This window comes from Acromyrmex echinatior, chromosome 6 (genome assembly GCF_024713525.1).
Source record: "Acromyrmex echinatior isolate Ae372 chromosome 6, ASM2471352v2, whole genome shotgun sequence".
Lineage (NCBI taxonomy): Eukaryota > Metazoa > Arthropoda > Insecta > Hymenoptera > Formicidae > Acromyrmex > Acromyrmex echinatior.
The window spans coordinates 16342707-16361524 of record NC_141857.1 but is presented as its reverse complement, the minus strand read 5'-3'; the positions used below and the strand labels follow the sequence as shown (position 1 = coordinate 16361524).

At 31.8% G+C, this 18818-nt stretch overlaps 1 protein-coding gene and 1 long non-coding RNA gene across 8 annotated transcripts in view; one reads left to right on the top strand and one right to left on the bottom strand.

Annotated features, from left to right (window-relative positions):
- Nucleotides 1–18818, top strand: part of CCHa1 (neuropeptide CCHamide 1) — a 260158-nt gene that overhangs the window by 140966 nt on the left and 100374 nt on the right. The gene's annotated exons all lie outside the window — the stretch shown is intronic.
- On the bottom strand, nt 9366–16500 carry LOC147909599 (uncharacterized). The gene is made up of 2 exons (XR_015545544.1): nt 9979–16500; nt 9366–9885 (listed from the first exon to the last, which is right to left on the bottom strand). It is a non-coding gene; the product is annotated as an uncharacterized LOC147909599 (long non-coding RNA).

The window sequence follows — 18818 nt, the reverse complement described above, 5'->3', positions numbered from 1 at the left end:
AAGAAAAGGATAACATGATTTTAGCGTTCATCGTATCTAGATCCACGTTATTGAAAAAATTTTATTATCTTTAGCAGCTCTATTATTAATGTGTCTTTTAAGTGCATTTTCCAGATTTATTCCACTAAAAAATAATACAAACTGATGATCAAATATATGACGCGGTAAAGTAAAATTCTAAAATAATAAAATTGAAAATATTAATCAGACTCTCATTACTTAAAATAATATTATAACAATACTAATTTAAGCTAATAAGAGTCAATACAGAACGAGTTCAACATGTTTTCTTTATTCACATGTTGAATAAAGAAGACATCACGGAGTTATTAGAGTTAAGTCACCATTCCACATTAAAATTACGCACCTCGTCTTGTATCGACTCTTATTAGCCTTAAATTAGTATTGTTATTCTATATTAAAAATATTATACATTCTGTAGCATATAAGCGTGGTCAGTAGCTCTTTGAAAGAAAACTGAATGTATCATAAAAATAATAAAGTAATATTTTAAAAGTACATTACATTCAGTAAAATGTATTTATTTATTAATAAGATGTTCAAACCATTATTAAGAAAATAACATATAGGAAGGAAAATATTTTCATGATAATTTGCTGGAAGTATGGTTTCTTATACTATGACGCATGTCCGCGCGCGATCCATCGGTTCAGCCGTTGAGTAGTTGTGAGGGAAAAGTAAGCAGCACTTCAGAAATTGGCCCGAAATGTGCAACTAATTCCGAGCATACTGACGTACACATACAATTTCTATAATTTTATAAAAATATGGAGTAATATGTTTATTAATAATGTTATTTATTAAAAAAGAAATTATGAAAAAAAGGAAAAAACATGATCAAATAGGATCTTCAATATTCTGATCTCGCACCTAACGCCCAAGACAACATTGAGTTCTTGATCACATCTACGAATGCAGTACATAAAGCGCACGGAAAATCGTAAAAGTGAGATAATTAATAAAATTATAAGGATAATGTCAATATAATCTTATAGTTCCCAAAATGAAAAGTCCTTACATGTTGTGTAATATAGAAATAATTTTTATTTGCCTATTGATGTGATTCGGTACGCAACTCGATGGCTCGCGTAAAGGAGTACGGTAATGTATCGCGCCATGTATTATGGTTGTTCTACAATGTGCTCTTTGTTTCCTGTTTCTTGCTTTTTACCTTTTGCTTTTTTCCTCTTTGTGATCGTTTTATCAACAATTATATTTCTTGATGCGTTTTCTGTTTCTTCTGAAGTTAGTTAACGTTTATCTCGAGCAACAGAAAACGAAAAATGGGATAAGAAGCAAAAAAGCAAGAAGAACAGACTTTAGCGCCGAGACACTACCGTGTCTTCAGATCCTTTCAAGTGATTTGTTGATTTAGTTGTTGATTTAAAATTAAAAAATATACGTATAATGTAATTATATAAAAATATATCTGAAGTAATATATTCATTAATAATATTATTTATTAAAAAAAAAATTATGAAAAGAAGAAAAATTGAGGATCGAGCATAAATCTTCAACATTCTGATCTCACACCTACCGCCCAAGACCACGCTGAGTTCTTGCGGATCATCTCTACGAACGCGATACATAAAGCACACGAAAAATCGTAAACTATATCTCATCGATCTCAACTATCACGTTTTGGAATCATTTCTGCTATTATACGTTAATGAAAAAAGGTATATGATTAACTTTCGCTTACAATATCGTGTGAGAAGGAAATCATGGTAAGGAAATCGGGCCAAACATGAGTATCATGGATGAGAGCCGTGGTACGTCTATCAGGCCAAATGTAAACAACACGTTCTAGGCTATTGATTATGACACGCGCCATCGGAACTTATCATAAGATAAGAGATTAATATAATTTAATAAAAGTTATGTGTTATCTAGAATGTCTTTTTCCCCCTTATGATACATGCCAAGCGAGATCGCCGAGAAAGTATTTTTGGTCACTAGAAATAAGCGACCACAGAGAGAAGGAGAGACTCTAAGGGACAGACTCGCTGTTTCGATCGACGAGCCCAACTCGGCGTGCAGAGCCTCACCGATTACAATCGGAGTTTCTATTGCTTTTTATTTTTTCTTTGTCTCGCTCTATTGAGACGGAAAATAAAAGAATTTTATATCACGAACACGGATGCCAGTTCTCCGCTTTTTTTTTTGCCAGACTTCGATTAGTCTTGGACTAATATTCGACTCCAGCAGACGTAAAAATCTTCAATATTTATAAATTCTTCACGTCTGCTGAAGTATCGAATATTAGTCTAAAAAACCAAAGTCTCTAGCAAAAAAAATGAACTGGCTATCGTGTTTGTGATTTAAAATTCTTTCATTTTCCTCTTATTATATTAATCATATATCTTTCTCATTAACGTATAGCAAAAATGATTTCAAAACGTGATAGTTGACGAGATATGGTTTACGATTTTCCGTGTGCTTTATCTACCGCGTTTCGTAGAAGTGATCCGCAAGAACTCAGCGTAGTCTCGGGCATTAGGTGGGAGATCAGAATGTTGAAGATTCTATGCTCGATCCTGCTTTTTTTTTCGTAATTTTTTTTTTTAATAAATAATGTTATTAATAAACATATTAGTACAAATATATTTTTTATAAAATTATAGAAATTATACGTATACTTCAGTGTGCTCGGAATTAGTTGCACATTTCGGGCCGATTTCTAAAGTGCTGCCTACTTTTCACGACCGCTCAACGTTTGACGGCCGAATTGCTGGATCGCGCGCGAACAAGCATCTCAAGAGCATCGCAGTATAAAAAAACATGCTGCGATCATATCTTCCAGCAAATTATCGTGAAAATATTTTTCTTCCTACATAATTGTTATTTTCTTAATAATGTGGTGATTGAACGTCATATTAATAAATAAATGTGTGCGGGAATGCACCGCGCGGAAAGATTCGAGTGAGAGAACGGCACACGATTGATATGATACACGACAGTAAAGAGAACTCCGTTTCTTTGTAATTTAACAAAAGAATTTTCTTTAATATGCACAGTTACAAATTCAGAAAATATAATTAATTAAATATTAGATTAACAGAATATTCAATGCGGTCACCTTTTCCAAATTGTATTTGAAATCGCGGTGATGGAAAATCTCGGCGATTTTCTCGGCACTTCTCGAAAAGATTCGGTTTATAGCGGTTTTCACTTAAGCGGTTGGCACGGCGGTTTTACGAAACGATATAGTAGCGAGACTATGACTCTAAGAACTCTAAGAAGTCTAAAACTCTAAGAAAGAGGACGGCGAGATCGAAGCATTTATTGCTTTCGGCCTGGGCTTTCTTCTTGGGAGAAATCCAATAAAATTTTGCCACAATCGTAATTATTACGTGGCATTAGTTGTACAAAATTGATTGGCGCTTTGGATTCTTTTCTAACGACGTTCAACGTAACAGTCATGCACGACAGAAAATCCGTACGTGGGATTGATGACAGCGCGTGACGTATTCGTCGGAGCGCGGCGCTCGCGTGCGACAATTGAATTGTTCTAGAACTTTCGATTGTCCGTTGCCGGAGCTTGTTTGCGTGTACTGAATTGGTTTAAAAGAACAAAGAATGCCAAATCGATGATTTTAACGAGGATTAAGATCATGCTCGAGATGAAATCACGAGCTCACTTTATGCGTGCGTTCAATGACAATTACTGTCGGTCGATTGAAAGAATTCTTGCTTTTCCCGAATTAACGATCTCAAACAAAATGCATTACTGAATACAATGTATTTTAAAAATTTTTACTTTATTATTGTTATGATACATTCGGTTTCTTTTAAAGAACTACTGATCATGCTTTTATATCATAGAATGTAATAAAGAATTTTACTTCACTGCATCATACATCTGTTTGTATTTTTTTTTAGTGCAATAAACCTGGAGAATGTACTTAAACAATAATAAAACTTCAAAGATAATAGAAAGTTTTTCCAATAATGTGGATCTAGATATGGTGAACGCCTTTTCTTAATTAGTCTCTAAGAAGAAGATAACGTGACCATGATATCATTTATGTATTTTTTTCTTTGGGTGAAAACGTGAAAATTTTTTATACGTATGTGTGAATATGTACATACATGCACACATATACCATTTTGCGTGACGCTGGGGCATAGAAAACAACGGTGTTATACGAGTCAATCAGCTGTAACCAATATGACCCGCGTTCACAGTATCGTTGCCGCGCAACAGTATTATTATTGTCAATTCAGTGTAGTGTTCTATACACATCCATATATATATATATATATATATATATATATGCGTGCGTGCGTGCGTGCGTGCGTGCGTGCGTGCGTGCGTGCGTGCGTGCGTGCGTGCGTGCGTGCGTGCGTGCGTGCGTGCGTGCGTGCGTGCGTGCGTGCGTGCGTGCGTGCGTGCGTGCGTGCGTGCGTGCGTGCGTGCGGGCGGACGTGCGTGCGTGCGTGCGTGCGTGTGTGTAATGTTTTGTATCTACAATGGAAAAAATATAGTAGCAGAAAATTGCCTCTGGTAAGAGAAGGTTAGTGGGTGCTTCCTAACAAGAGCGACTCAGTACAATGCAGTGATTATCTCATCCATGTACATTGGCGACAAGACTGTAATGATGCAACGTGTCACACTGTGTCATATTGTGTCTCTTGTTAGAAGGCATCCTATAAAACCAAAATTAGTTAAAAGGTTACTGTCATATGTGTTTCCTTTTAGAAAGCACCCCATAAAGCCAGAATGAGAAAGGTTAGTATCTTTATATCATTCGTGAAAATATCACTTTTATTTATCATACGATGTGATATGATTAAATGTTATAACAATAAATGATGCTTTGCCTAATCATAATCCAATATCAGAGGCGTTCATCGTGGGCTGACTATTTTTAATTTACTGCCAGAGGCGTTAATTGTTGGCTGGCGAACTATAACAAAATGCCACAGCTGTAAATCGTGCTAGTTATAAATAAATGTCAGAGGCGTTCATCATGGGTTGATTATTTTTAATTTACTGCAGAGGCATTTCGATTATCAAATCTGATGAAATATTGAGAAACCAATTTGTAGAATTTTGCGTCTGCAATTGAAGAAATGTAAATGGATGCATTGTCATGATAAATAAAAAACTTGCTTGATACGACCGAAACAAAGAAACTAATAAACACATCTGTCTGAAATTTTAACAATAATCCTGAGAAGGATTAAACTTTTCTAAAATTATAGCAGTTTGATATTTGTGGAATCATTTTTGTATTAGAGAACTTTCCGAACTTATATCCTCGTATAAGTCAACATATCAATAATAATAACTGTATTAGAATCTACAATAAAAATAACTGTTTCATTAAAAAAACATGGATGTGACCTTGATCTGCAGACGCCATCCAAGGTCAAACTGAATATCAGTAAATAGTTTCTTTGAAACCTTACAATTTTTGTCTGAAGCGTTTTTTCCAAAAAACATTATGTAAGGACTTTAGCACAAGGATGATCGTAATTGAATCGTAGAACGTGAACCATAGTCATAGGTCGCACTATATTTTGGCGTATTGTGCATGCCGGTACAAGCACAATTCACATTCCTTCGCGTTTTCTGTATATTCAGTTCATAAATCCGAGGTATTTTTGGACTTATATCCTATATAATACCTTTGTATTATTACTTTATATATATATATATATATATATATATATATATATATGCGCTATACATATATATAAAATATACATTACACGCTTAATAGTCGTATGCATAATTTTCATACGATGCTGTATGTTTATGAAATGTATATAAGTATATCATATTCAAAATGTTTTAGTAAATGGCTAATAGCTATTACATTAGTACACCGTTAGTAATAAAATCCATAATTTATTTAGTTATGTATTATATATTAGATTTTCGGTACTGGCAGTATATAGCAGTATACGTAATAGTATTTTTCCCTACGTCCAAGATCTACTTTTCCTCCTTTTTCTACGCTTAATAAAAAGAGATATGTTTTTTATGGTCAAATGTATAGATATTAGTAATATATGTTTTTATATTTTCAATATCAGAATATACAGATATTAGTGATATATGCTTTTATATTTTTAATATCAGAATATACAAATATTAGTGATATATGCTTTTATATTTTCAATATCAGAATATACATACAACTAACATAAATCAAAGCTAATGAGAGTCAAACGCAGATGATTAGATGTAACATCTTAAAAAAAAAATCAAATTACAAATCCTCTGATAAATGATATCTTCTTTACTTTGTACATTTCAAATCACTTTGGAGTCCTCTTCAACAATATAGATATGTTACGAAAAGCTCACAAATATGAAAAGATTATCACTCACAAATTGCCAGAGATGAAGTGATGTAAAATTTTAGTAGATAGAGAGCGTGTCAAGAAGCTTTGATACATAATTGATCATAAAATTACATTTATACAAATCTATCTACTAAAATTTTACATCACTTCATCTTCGGCAATTTGTGAGTGACACAATCTTTTTGGATATGTGAGTTTTTCGTTGTATATCTATATTGCCTTATTAGTCTTGATTTATGTTAGTGATACGTATATTTTATAGATTTAAAGTCCCCTATATAATAATTGTTTTTCTCAATATTACAATATTGCAGTGTGTGTGTTATGATGTGTGAATATCTATACAAATTAGAGCTAGAAATAATTCATGCAGATATTCCCTATGTTTATTTATACAAAATATTGCAATTAAATTTTATGTGTACATATATAGACATTATATTTTATATGTATACATACATAATTTTAATATTGCATATTTAAACATAGGGAATGCATAAATAGCTTAGCATAAATAACTTCTACACATATCTGTAACATGTGTATATTCACACATTATAGAATACATACGAGTACGTGCAATATTAATATTGTCTATATGTGTATTATATTTAAGTACATACACCATTAATATTTGTATATTTTAGCATGAGTAACTTCTGCATCTTTTTATTAAACGTAGAAAAATTGTAGTAAAAATTGCATATATTATATGTGTAATATATCTATATATTGTTAAGGGGATGCTGGAGCGAAGGCTGAAGTTAATCAAGGTCGATATTACAGATTTTTATTTCCAATGTATAAGATGCTTACGTCCTCTGAGTAATATGATCATGCAGGATCGATTAATTATCGATATTTTTATTCCATTTCCTACATTACCATCTTAGCAGGGACGTGTATTAGGATCGGTTTCCATAAATGTAAAATTTATTTTGGAAAATTTTCCAATTTTAAAATTGAGAAAAAAATAAACCGTAATTGAAGTTAATCTTATATTTGTAGAATCGGACCTTAGAAAGGTTAGACTTTACAGTTATATTATGTACACACAGTGTAGGCCGTGTTCCAATATATATCACCAGTATTAAAAATCTGTAATATACATAAAGTACAGATTTTTAACTTTAATAGTTATATCGATACGAAGCCGTAGTAGCACTTTTTCCTTACGTCCAATGCCATTTTAGGTAATAATAATATAGTATCAATAAATGAATACGACATTACACATACATAATGTAATTCTTTTTCATGAATATCCGTATATATATATATATATATATATATATATATATATACATACATATATGAAACACGTGTCTATATATTGACAATAATATATGTTATATCTTGACTAAATCCTAAAATGATATTAATCATATGAAAAAGTGATACTACGACTGTGTATCGATATTAACTGCGAGTACTGAAAATACGTAATTATACGTAATAATAGATTTTCAGTATTGACAGTGTATTGACACATGGCCCTAATAGCATTTTTACTATTGTACAATGTCATTTTAGGTCAGGATGTGATATGTATTAGCTATACATGAATATATTACACATATAATATACGTAGCTATACCATATTTTGCTATGTTTAATGAAAAGATGTAGAAGTTAATCATGTTAAAATATTAGTGGTGTATGTAAATATAATACACATCTAGGCAATATAATACACATATATACAATATTGCATATATGTATACTATAATGTGTGAATATACATACACATATTGCAGATAAAAGTTACCAATGTTAAGCTATTTATACATTCCTTATGTTTGAATATGCAATATTAAAATTGTATACATATATAATATATATATATATATATATAAATATATATATATTAGGTGTTGGAATTAATTCGTAGCGTTTTACAAGTGATGGGAAGTACTTTCATTAATGTATTTTTTAATGCTCATGTGAAATAAATAACATTCTTTCATTAAAAACGCTACGAATTAATTCCAACACCTAATATATATATAATGCATATATACGTACACATAAAATGAGGATTTATCAGAGAATTTGTAATTTGATTATTTTTTTTAAGATGTTACGTCTGATCATCTGTGTTTGATTGTCGTTAGCTTTGATTTATGTTAGTTGTATGTATATTCTGGTATTGAAAATATAAAAGTATGTATCACTAATATCTGTATATTTGACCATAAAAAAATATATCTCTTTTATTGAATAGAAAAAAGAGGACATCAGTACACCTTTTTGTTACACGTAACAAAAAGAGATAAAGTAGCTATACACGTATGTGAATATGAATTAGAAATATATTTTATGTAATGTGTGTACAACATAATGCACATAAAACATAATTCTAATATTCATTAATGTTTATATTATATCTGCATGAAAAGCTAAATATGAGTAACTTCTTCTCTCTTTTATGGGCCTTTTACAATAAGCCATTAGTTACAAATCAGAAGTCAGAAGCTAAAAATTGATCAATCACAGCCAATTTTTAGCGTCTGACTTCTTATTTATGGCTGATTTATGACTTATAATTGTAAAAAGCCCATTAAACATAATAAAAAGAGATGGAATAGCTACATATGTATGTGCAATGTATTTACGTACTGACAATATATGTTACATCCTAAGTTAAAGTGACATTGGGAATAAAGAAAAAAGTGCTATTACATTACACGTGTATACATGTATTTCAAATACATGGTTACATCCGAAGATATGTCTAAGTCACAGTCAGAGTGTATTTAGTAAAAATATACTTATTGTAACTTGCTGTTAGTTAACGTGACCTATAAGTGTATACATTTGCTAAAACACTTTAAATATGATATACTTATATACATTTCATAAACGTACAGCATCGTACGAAAATTATGCATGTGACTATTGTTCGTGTAATGTATGTTATATATATGTATAGCATATATATATATATATATATATATATATATATGTATAACATATATATTATATAGGTTGAAAAAAGACTCCGGATTTAGGAGTTGAATATAAAAGTGACTATAATTATAATCGTAAAGGAATGTGAATTGTACTTGCATCTGCATAGTACGCCAAAATATAATGCGTTGACCTATGACTATGATTCACATTCTACGATTGAATTACGGCCATTCTTGTGCTATAAGGCCATTACATAACGTTTTTAGAAAACACGTTTCAGATAAAAGTTATAAGGTTTCAAAGAAGCTGTTTACTGATATTCAGTTTTTTTTTCTTCATTAGTTTCTTTGTTTCGATCATGTCAAGCAATCAGCTTTTGATTCCATCATGACAATGCATCTATTCATATTTCTTTAAATACAGATACGCAAAATATACGCAAAATTCTACAAATTGATTTTGTAATTGTATTTAACCAAATTTGATAATCGAATTCCTCTGCCAACAAATTAAAAATAGTCAGCCCACGATGAACGCCTCTGACATTTGTCTATAACTAGCCAAAGCACGATTAACGCCTCTGACAGAAAATTAAAAATAGTCAGCCCACGATGAACGCCTCTGACATTGGATCTAATTAAACAAAGCGCAAATTATTGTTATAACTACATCAACTTGTATGATAAATAAAAGTGATATTTTCACGAATGACATAAAGATGATAACCTTTTCCATGCTGGCTTTATAGGGTGCCTTCCAACAAGAAACACACATCACAATAAGCAATTTTGACCTTCTAGAGTGCCTTCCAACAAGAGACACAGTGTGACACAGTGCATCATTACAATCTTGTTCGCCAATACAAGAATGAGATACTATATTGTACTGAGTCGCTTGTTAGAAAGCACCCATAACCTTCTCTTACCAAAGGCAGACAATATTCTACTACTACATTTTTTTCTATTTTGTGGACACAAAACACTATATAAATACACACACACACACACACACACACACACACACACACACACACACACACACACACACACACACACATACACATACATATATATGGTTGTGTGTAAAATACTACTACACTACACTGAATTGACAGTTCTGTTGCGCGGCAACGATACTGTGAACGATACTGCGGGTCGTACTGGTTACAGCTCGTGATTGACTCGTATAACGCCGTTGTTTTCTGACACATACAGCGTCACGCAAAACGATATATGTATGCATATATATATATATATATAACACATACATAAAAAAAATTTTTATTTTTCACTCTAAGAAAAAAGATACATAATCGATATCATGGTCACATTATCTTCTACTTAATGACTAATTAAGAAAAAGCGTTCACCGTATCTAAATCTACGTTATTGTAAAAACTTTCTATTATTTTTGAAGTTCTATTATTGATATATCATTTAAATGCATTCTCCAGGTTTATTCCACTAAAAAAAAAAATACAAATAGATGACCAGATATATGACGCGATAAACTAAAATTCTATATTACATTCTGTGGCACAAAAATGTGATTAGTAGCCCTTTGAAACTGAATGTATCATAAAAATAATAAAGTAATATTTTAAAAATACATTACATTCAGTAAAATGCATTAAGTTATTATGATGTTCAATCACCATTATTAAGAAAATATAATATTATGTAGAAAGGAAAATATTTTATTTTATTTTATTTTATTTTCATGACATTTTTTTTTTTTTTTTTTTTTGGAAGGTATGGTCGCAGCATACTGTTCCTTATACTGTGACGTTCTTGAGATGCACGTCCGCGCGTGAGCGGTTCGGCCGTCAAGCATCAAGCGGTTGTGAAGGCAAAGTAGGCAGTATTTCAGAAATCGGCCCGAAATGCGCAATTAATTTCGAGCACATTGAAGTACACGTATATAATTTCTGTAATTTTATAAAAAGTATTATATATTTGGAGTAATATAATATAATAATAGGTTTATTAATAATGCTATTTATTAAAAAAAAAATTATGAAAAAAGGAAAAAGCAGGATTGAACATAAGATCTTCAATATTCTGATCTTGCACCTAACGCCCGAGACCACGCTGAGTTCTTGCGGATCACCTCGACGAACACGGTACATATAGCACACGGAAAGTCTTAAACTATTGTATATCTCATCAATGTTTATGTTTTGAAATCATTTTTGCATTTGCATTTTTGCTACGTTAATGAGAAAGATATATGATTAATATAATTTAATAAAAAGAAAATGAAAGAATTTTAATTCACAAACACGGTTGCCAGCTCTCCGTTTTTTTTTGCTAGACTTCGGTTGCTTGGACTAATATTTAATACTCCAGCAGACGACAAAAATTAGAGATTTTCACATCTGTTGGAGTATTGAATATTAGTCCAAGAAACCAAAGTCTGTCAAAAAAAAAAACGGAGAACTGGCAACCGTGTTCGTCATTTAAAATTCTTTCAATTTCTGTTATTTCGATAGAGAGACAAAGAAAAAACAAAAACGGATAGAAGCTCTGATTGTAATCGGTGTCTCCGCGCAGACACGCCGAACTGGGCTCGTCTAGCAAAACAATGAGTCTGTCTCTGTCCTTCTCTCTGTGGTCGCTTGTTTCTAGCGACTGAAAATATTTTCTCGACGATCTCGGCCGCTTGGCGTGTATCATAAGGAGGAAAGAGACATTCTAGACAATACATAATTTTTATTAAATTATATTAATCCTTTGCCCTACGATTTAAGTTACGATGGCGCGTGCCATAATTAACAGCCTGGAACATATTGTTTATGTTTGGCCCGATAGACATACCACGGCTCTTATCAATGATACTTATGTTTGGCCCGATTTCTTTACCACAAGTCTCACACGATATTAGTGAAAGAGTTAATCATATACCTTTCTCATTAATATATAATAGCAAAAATGATTTCAAAACGTGATAGTTAACGAGATATAGTTTACGATTTTCCGTGTAATTTATGTACCACGTTCATAGAGGCGGTCTGCGAAAACTCAACGTGGTCTCGGGCGTTAGGTGCGAGATCAGAATGTTGAGGATCCTATGTTCAATCCTGCTTTTTCCTTTCTTTCTTAATTTTTTTTTTAAACAAATAACGTTATTAATGAACATACTCCAAATATATTTTTATAAAATTATAGAAATTATATGTGTACTTCAGTATGCTCAGTTACACATTTCGAGCCAATTTCTGAAGTGCTGCCTATTTTTCCTTTACAACCGCTCAACAGTCGACGGCTGAACCGCTGGATCGCGCGCGGACGTGTATCTCAGGAGCGTCACAGTATAAGAAACATGCTGCTATCATACCTTCCAACATGAAAATTATTATGGCAATATTTTAGCATGAAAATTATCATAAAAATATTTTCCTTCTTACATAATTGTTATTTTCTTAATAATAGTGATTGAACATCATATTAATAAGTATATACATTTTACTAAATATTATGTACTTTTAAAATATTTTCTTTATTATTTTTATATAATACATTATATTGATACATTCGGTTTTCTTTCAAAGAGCTACTGACCACGCTTATATGCCACAAAATGTAATATCTTTTAATATAGAATACTGATAATATCAATTTAAGACTAATAAGAGTCGATACAGAACGAGATGCGTAATTTTAAACTGGAATGACTCAACTTTAATAATTCCGTGATGTCTTCTTTATTCAACATGTGAATAAAGAAGACATCACAGAAGACTACGCGCGCGCGCGCGTGTGCATATGTATGCGTGCATACATACACACACACACACACACACACACACACACATATACATATATATATATATATATATATGTGTGTGTGTTATTTTATATATATGCATCAATAATTTACTAAATAAAATCTATGTAAAAGACAGAACAGTGTAATTAAAATAATTATCTTCATTTGTATTCATATGTAAATAATATAATATGTTTCTTGTTTAGGAAGAAATGATTTCAACAAAATTGAAATAACTAATATCATATTTATTTTATTATTTTTCAAAAGAAAAAACTTTGACCAGGGCACGTTTATTGATATGGGCCTGAGTAGTACGATAATTCAGATCATTTCTATGGTTCAGCGACGCACTTTTCATGACAGTGCCGCTGTCGGAATATCGCGGAACTAAAGTACTACTACTGCTCAGTTTCATGGCTTCACATCAATTTCACTCGTAATATACAAACGAAATTTTCGGATGCACCTTTCTCTTATATTAAAACTCCTACCGCGTTTCTAAAAGCATGGGATTGTTCGTTTAGGTTTTCCGCAATTCGCCAGCTACTTTTCATGAACGTGCAAGATCTGAAACTCTTATATGCAACACATATTGTGATGTGTTGACTACAGAAGCCGATAACAAAACTGTAAGTCTTTAATTTTCTTTCGTTTTTCGTATTCAAATGTAGCTGGCGATTTGCGTTGTTGTCGATACTTTAATTGTGGAGAAGGATTTTTCAGTCCATAAACACAGTTATGAGAAAGGTGTTTTTTAAATTTAATGATAAAACAGGACACTCCAACATCCCCTTAATACATGTTACATCCTGACCTAAAATGATATTGTACGAAAGGAAAAATGTTTTTACCATGTGTCACTGTCAATGTACACTGTCAATACTAAAAATTTATAGTTACATATATTACATATTTTCAGTACTCGCATTCTATATCGGTACACAGTCGTAGTATCATTTTTTCCTATGATCAATGTCATTTTAGGTCAAGATGTAACATGTATTATTATCAATATATGGACACATGTTGCATATACATGCATATATACGTATGTTTATATATATGTAGTTACTCCATTTTTTACTATGTCTATCAAAAAGAGAGATAGAAGTTATCTATGCTCAAATATAGACATATGATCTGGAGACGATAGTGTCTTGGCGCTAAGCAAGCCCAATATCATAATATATTTATACGTGTAATATGTTAAATTGTACGTGTATTATAATACAACACACAATAAACATACATTATTAAAAATTACTCATGCTGAGATATTCATGCAGATATTCTCTATGTTCACTTTTCAACAACATTTTAAAGAAGAAACGTTCCCATTTGGCGAAGAAGGAAGTGCTCTTCCATCAAGACAATGCACGGTTTCACGTGCCTTATTGCCAAATTCAACGAATTCCTACGAATTGCTTTTTCATCCAGCATATTCGCCAGATTTAGCCTCCTACGACTATTTCCTGTTTCCAAACCTGAAGAAATGGTTCGGAGGAAAGAGATTCACTACCAGAAAGCAGCTCATCACCGAAACAGAGGCTTATTTTGAAGGGTTGGACAAATCATATTATTCGGACGGCTTGAAAAAGTTAGAGAATCATTGGATCAAGTATATTGAGCTGAAAGGAGACTATATTGAGAATTAAAAATGAATCGATAAAAAAAAATGTATTTTACTATGTTTTTCTAAAAACTTATTGACTTGTCCTCGTATGTTACACAATGTTAGAATTATAAATGTTATGTTTATGTGATGTGAATACATTATACAATATATATTATACATAAAATTACATAAAATTACACAATTGTACATAAAATTCTAATATTGGGTATAAATAGATAATATCTGCATGATTATCTCAACATGAGTAACTTTTATCTGTTTATATAATGTGTGTGTGTGTGTGTGTGTGTGTGTGTGTGTGTGTGTGTGTGTGTGTGGGTGTGTGTGTGTGTGTGTGTGTGTGTGTGTGTGTGTGTGTGTGTGTGTGTGTGTGTGTGTGTGTGTGTGCGTGCGTGCGTGTTCACATAGTATATATATATATATATATACAATTGTCTATATTGGATATATGAGTCGACATATTAGTAATGTACTGTAAGTATCTATCTCTTTTTATTAGACAAAGCAAACGGGATTATATCATGTATGTGCAATGTCGTATTCATTTATTGATAATATATTACCCTATTGTAATATATATAATTTTAATATATATAATTATTAAATAATATATAATTATTATCTTAACTTAAAATAGCATTAGACGTAAGAAAAAAGTGCTACTACGGCTTCGTATCGATATAACTATTAGTTAAAAATCTGTACTTTATGTATATTACAGATGTTTAGTACTGGTGGTATTTTGGAACGCGGTCTACATTGCATACGTACATAATACGACTGTATTTCTAAGGTCCGAAATGTAATTCCATAAATATAAGATTAACTTTAATCCCAGTTTATTTTTTTCTCAATTTTAAAATTGAAAAGTTTTTTGGAAATTGGAAATAAAATAAATTACGTTTGGGATCGAGCCTAATACTCGTACATGTTTTCATCCCTGAGCTCAGATAGTTATGTAGGAAACGGAATAAAACTGTCGATAATTAATCAATCGAATTTCATGCATGATCATATTAACTCAGAGGGCGTAAGCATCTTATACATTGGAAATTAAAACCTGTAATATCGACCTTGATTAAGTTCTGCCGTCGCTCCAGCTCTCCTTAAGATAGTTGGTAGATTGGTCTGAATGGATGAAAAATTTTGTTATATTGCGGAAAAATATAGCTAGGTAAACAGTCGTTTAGCGTGTCTAGCTTTTTAGAGTTATTGCGTGCAGAATAACAGTTGTCAATCCCAAGTTTATATAATTCTATCATAAATCAATTTCTGATTTTAGATAACATTAGATAAGATTATCCCATGCATTTTAAGATTTTGGCACGACTTTGGTAGCGCCTATTTTTTTTACTTAAAATGGAATTGTTGGTCAGCCTCGGGTAACAGCTTAGGTGTTCACTGTTGTGTAACAGAGATATATTTATTGATTATAGCATTTCATAATTTTCTCGCTTCCAGCCCTGTTGACATTTTTCCCTGGTTGATTGACATTTATGAGTTTTCACGGAAGTTGCTTAGTTCCTCTAATTCTTTCAAATTATTATTAAGGGATTGCATTCGAATCTCATAAATACCATCAATAGTGACATGGAACCGATTCTTACAAAAGAAAAAAATCGTAGCGTCTGCAGAACGTAACAAATATATGAAGATAATTAAATAAAGTAATAAACAAAATGATAAATGAAAAATTACCTTGAAATTCTTAAAGCATGTTCTAATATCCAAAAATAAAAAATATATAATCAGAGTATAAAAATATATTGTAGATAGAAACAAAGTGCGATGGAACATCTTTAATATTCAGCATTGAGAAATGAAGAAAATATTAAAGGTACAAGTGAGGAGATGATAATTAATCGAGAAAGAATGACAAAAGAAAGGAAGAAAGACGAACCAGTGTGAGTTTACTAGAAATAATTCAGTTTCCATTCTCAACATTCAAAATTTTCCTTAGAGATTCCCTCTGTTAGCTCAAGCAATAAGTAATTGTATATCTGGTTAAATATTACCAACAAATTTGTTAAACATCATAGTGAATTGCTTTTCACACGGGCTGACAAGGGCAATGTTACAGTTGTTTTGATTAAAGCATCAACAAAATGGAAGAAATTCTCTCTAACACTAACACCTATCAAAGAATTGAAAAGGATCTACTAAGGTTGACTAACAATTTATATTTTTATATATTTATATTTTTATATCGATAAATTTCAATTGCTTTCATACATCTATTTCTTTATTATTAGATTGATTGTATTACTATTTTCATCGACTTTGACTTTATATAATTCTTTCATAAATCAATTACAATACGTTAGAAGCGAATAATCACTATCACTATATACGCGCAATGACATTGTTGAAAAAGGAGCCTTAATATCAACGTGATAGTTGCAAGATACGATCTAACTACCAATCTATCAGAAGTATATATTTTTTCTTACTAATTTTAAGCCGTTAATAATTTAAATATGTTTTTAGCATTTGTTTAGTACATGTTTAACATTGATAATGACCCAACCGGAGTCGAAACGTAGTTTATACAGTTCTTATATTTATACCTTTGTTTAGTTTTTATTAATATTATACTTTTTATTGTTTTTCTATTATTCGTAGTCTTTCTCAACACAAATTTGATTTTATTTTTTAGTTCGGCTATGTAGGCAAATCAATAAGTACCTGTGTTTCAAAACAGGCGACGTTGTTGATGCAAGTTGGCATTACCACCATTTCAAACGATGCCATACAAAATTTCAGCATTTTTTCGTGATTCATTCAATATTTTACATAATAACTTGGGAATGAAAAAGGGAAATGTCGGCCCGATGAGTGCCGCGATTGCTTACAATGCACCGGCTCACTCCTCCGCAGTTGCCACAGCCAAATTGGTCGAATTGCGCTACGAATTGCTGCCGCATTCACCATATTCTTCGGATTTAGTCTCTTGTGACTTCTTCTTGTTTCCAAATTTGAAAAAATGACTCGGTGGAAAGAAATTCACGTGAATGAGGTCATCGCCGAAATAGAAGCCTATTTTGCAGAGTTCGACAAATCGTATTTTTCTGAGGGGTTAAAAAAATGACAGAAGCGTTGAGAAAAGTGCATCCTCCTAAAAGGAGATTACGTTGAAAAATAAAAAAAATTTGTGTGAAAAGCTTTCGTCTTCATTACTAACACAGGTACTTATTGATTTGCCCTCGTATATTACATTCACCATTCTAAAGTTCTTATTTTTTTACATTGAATGCTAAATCAGCGATTTCGAAGACATATATATTTACATTTATACATTTAAACCTATTATTGTTTCCAAATCCCGATTAATCGATTATTTTTTTAATGTTACGTATTTATTGGTAATCAGCACAATTTTCCATACAGAATAACACGCGCCATTCGCTAGTGAGACATAACGAGCGAGAAGAGACAGAATACATAGACAGAATACGCGCGCCAAAACTAACCTTAGCCCTAAACAATAGCGCCCTCATGTCGATATATAGATCAAGCTCTAGTTTATCTCAACATTCTCTTCAGAACTTGATTCTCTCTTCTTCACATTCATACGATTCCTCAACCACAAAAATCTAACACGTGTTAAGGGGATGCTGGAGTGTCCTGTTTTATCATTAAATTTTAAAAACGCCTTTCTCGTAACTGAGTTTATGGATTGAAAAATCCTTCTCCACAATTAAAGTATCGACAACAACGCAAGTCGCCAGCTACATTTGAATACGAAAAACGAAAGAAAATTAAAGACTTACAGTTTTGTTATCGGCTTCTGTAGTCAACACATCACAATATGTATTCCATATAAGAGTTTCAGATCTTGCACGTTCATAAAAAGTAGCTGGCGAATTGCGGAAAACCGAAACGAACAATCCTATGCTTTTAGAAACGCGATAGGAGTTTTAGTATAAGAGAAAGGCGTGTATAAAAATTTCGTTTGTATATTACGAGTGAAATTGACGTGTAGCCATGAAACTGAGCAATATTTTAGTTCCGCGATATTCCGACAGCGGCGCTGTCATGAAAAGTGCGTCGCTGAACCATAGAAATGATCTGAATTATCGACCTACTCAGGCCCATATCAATCAAAACGTGCCCTGGTCAAAGTTTTTTCTTTTGAGAGGAAAAATAATAAAATAAATAT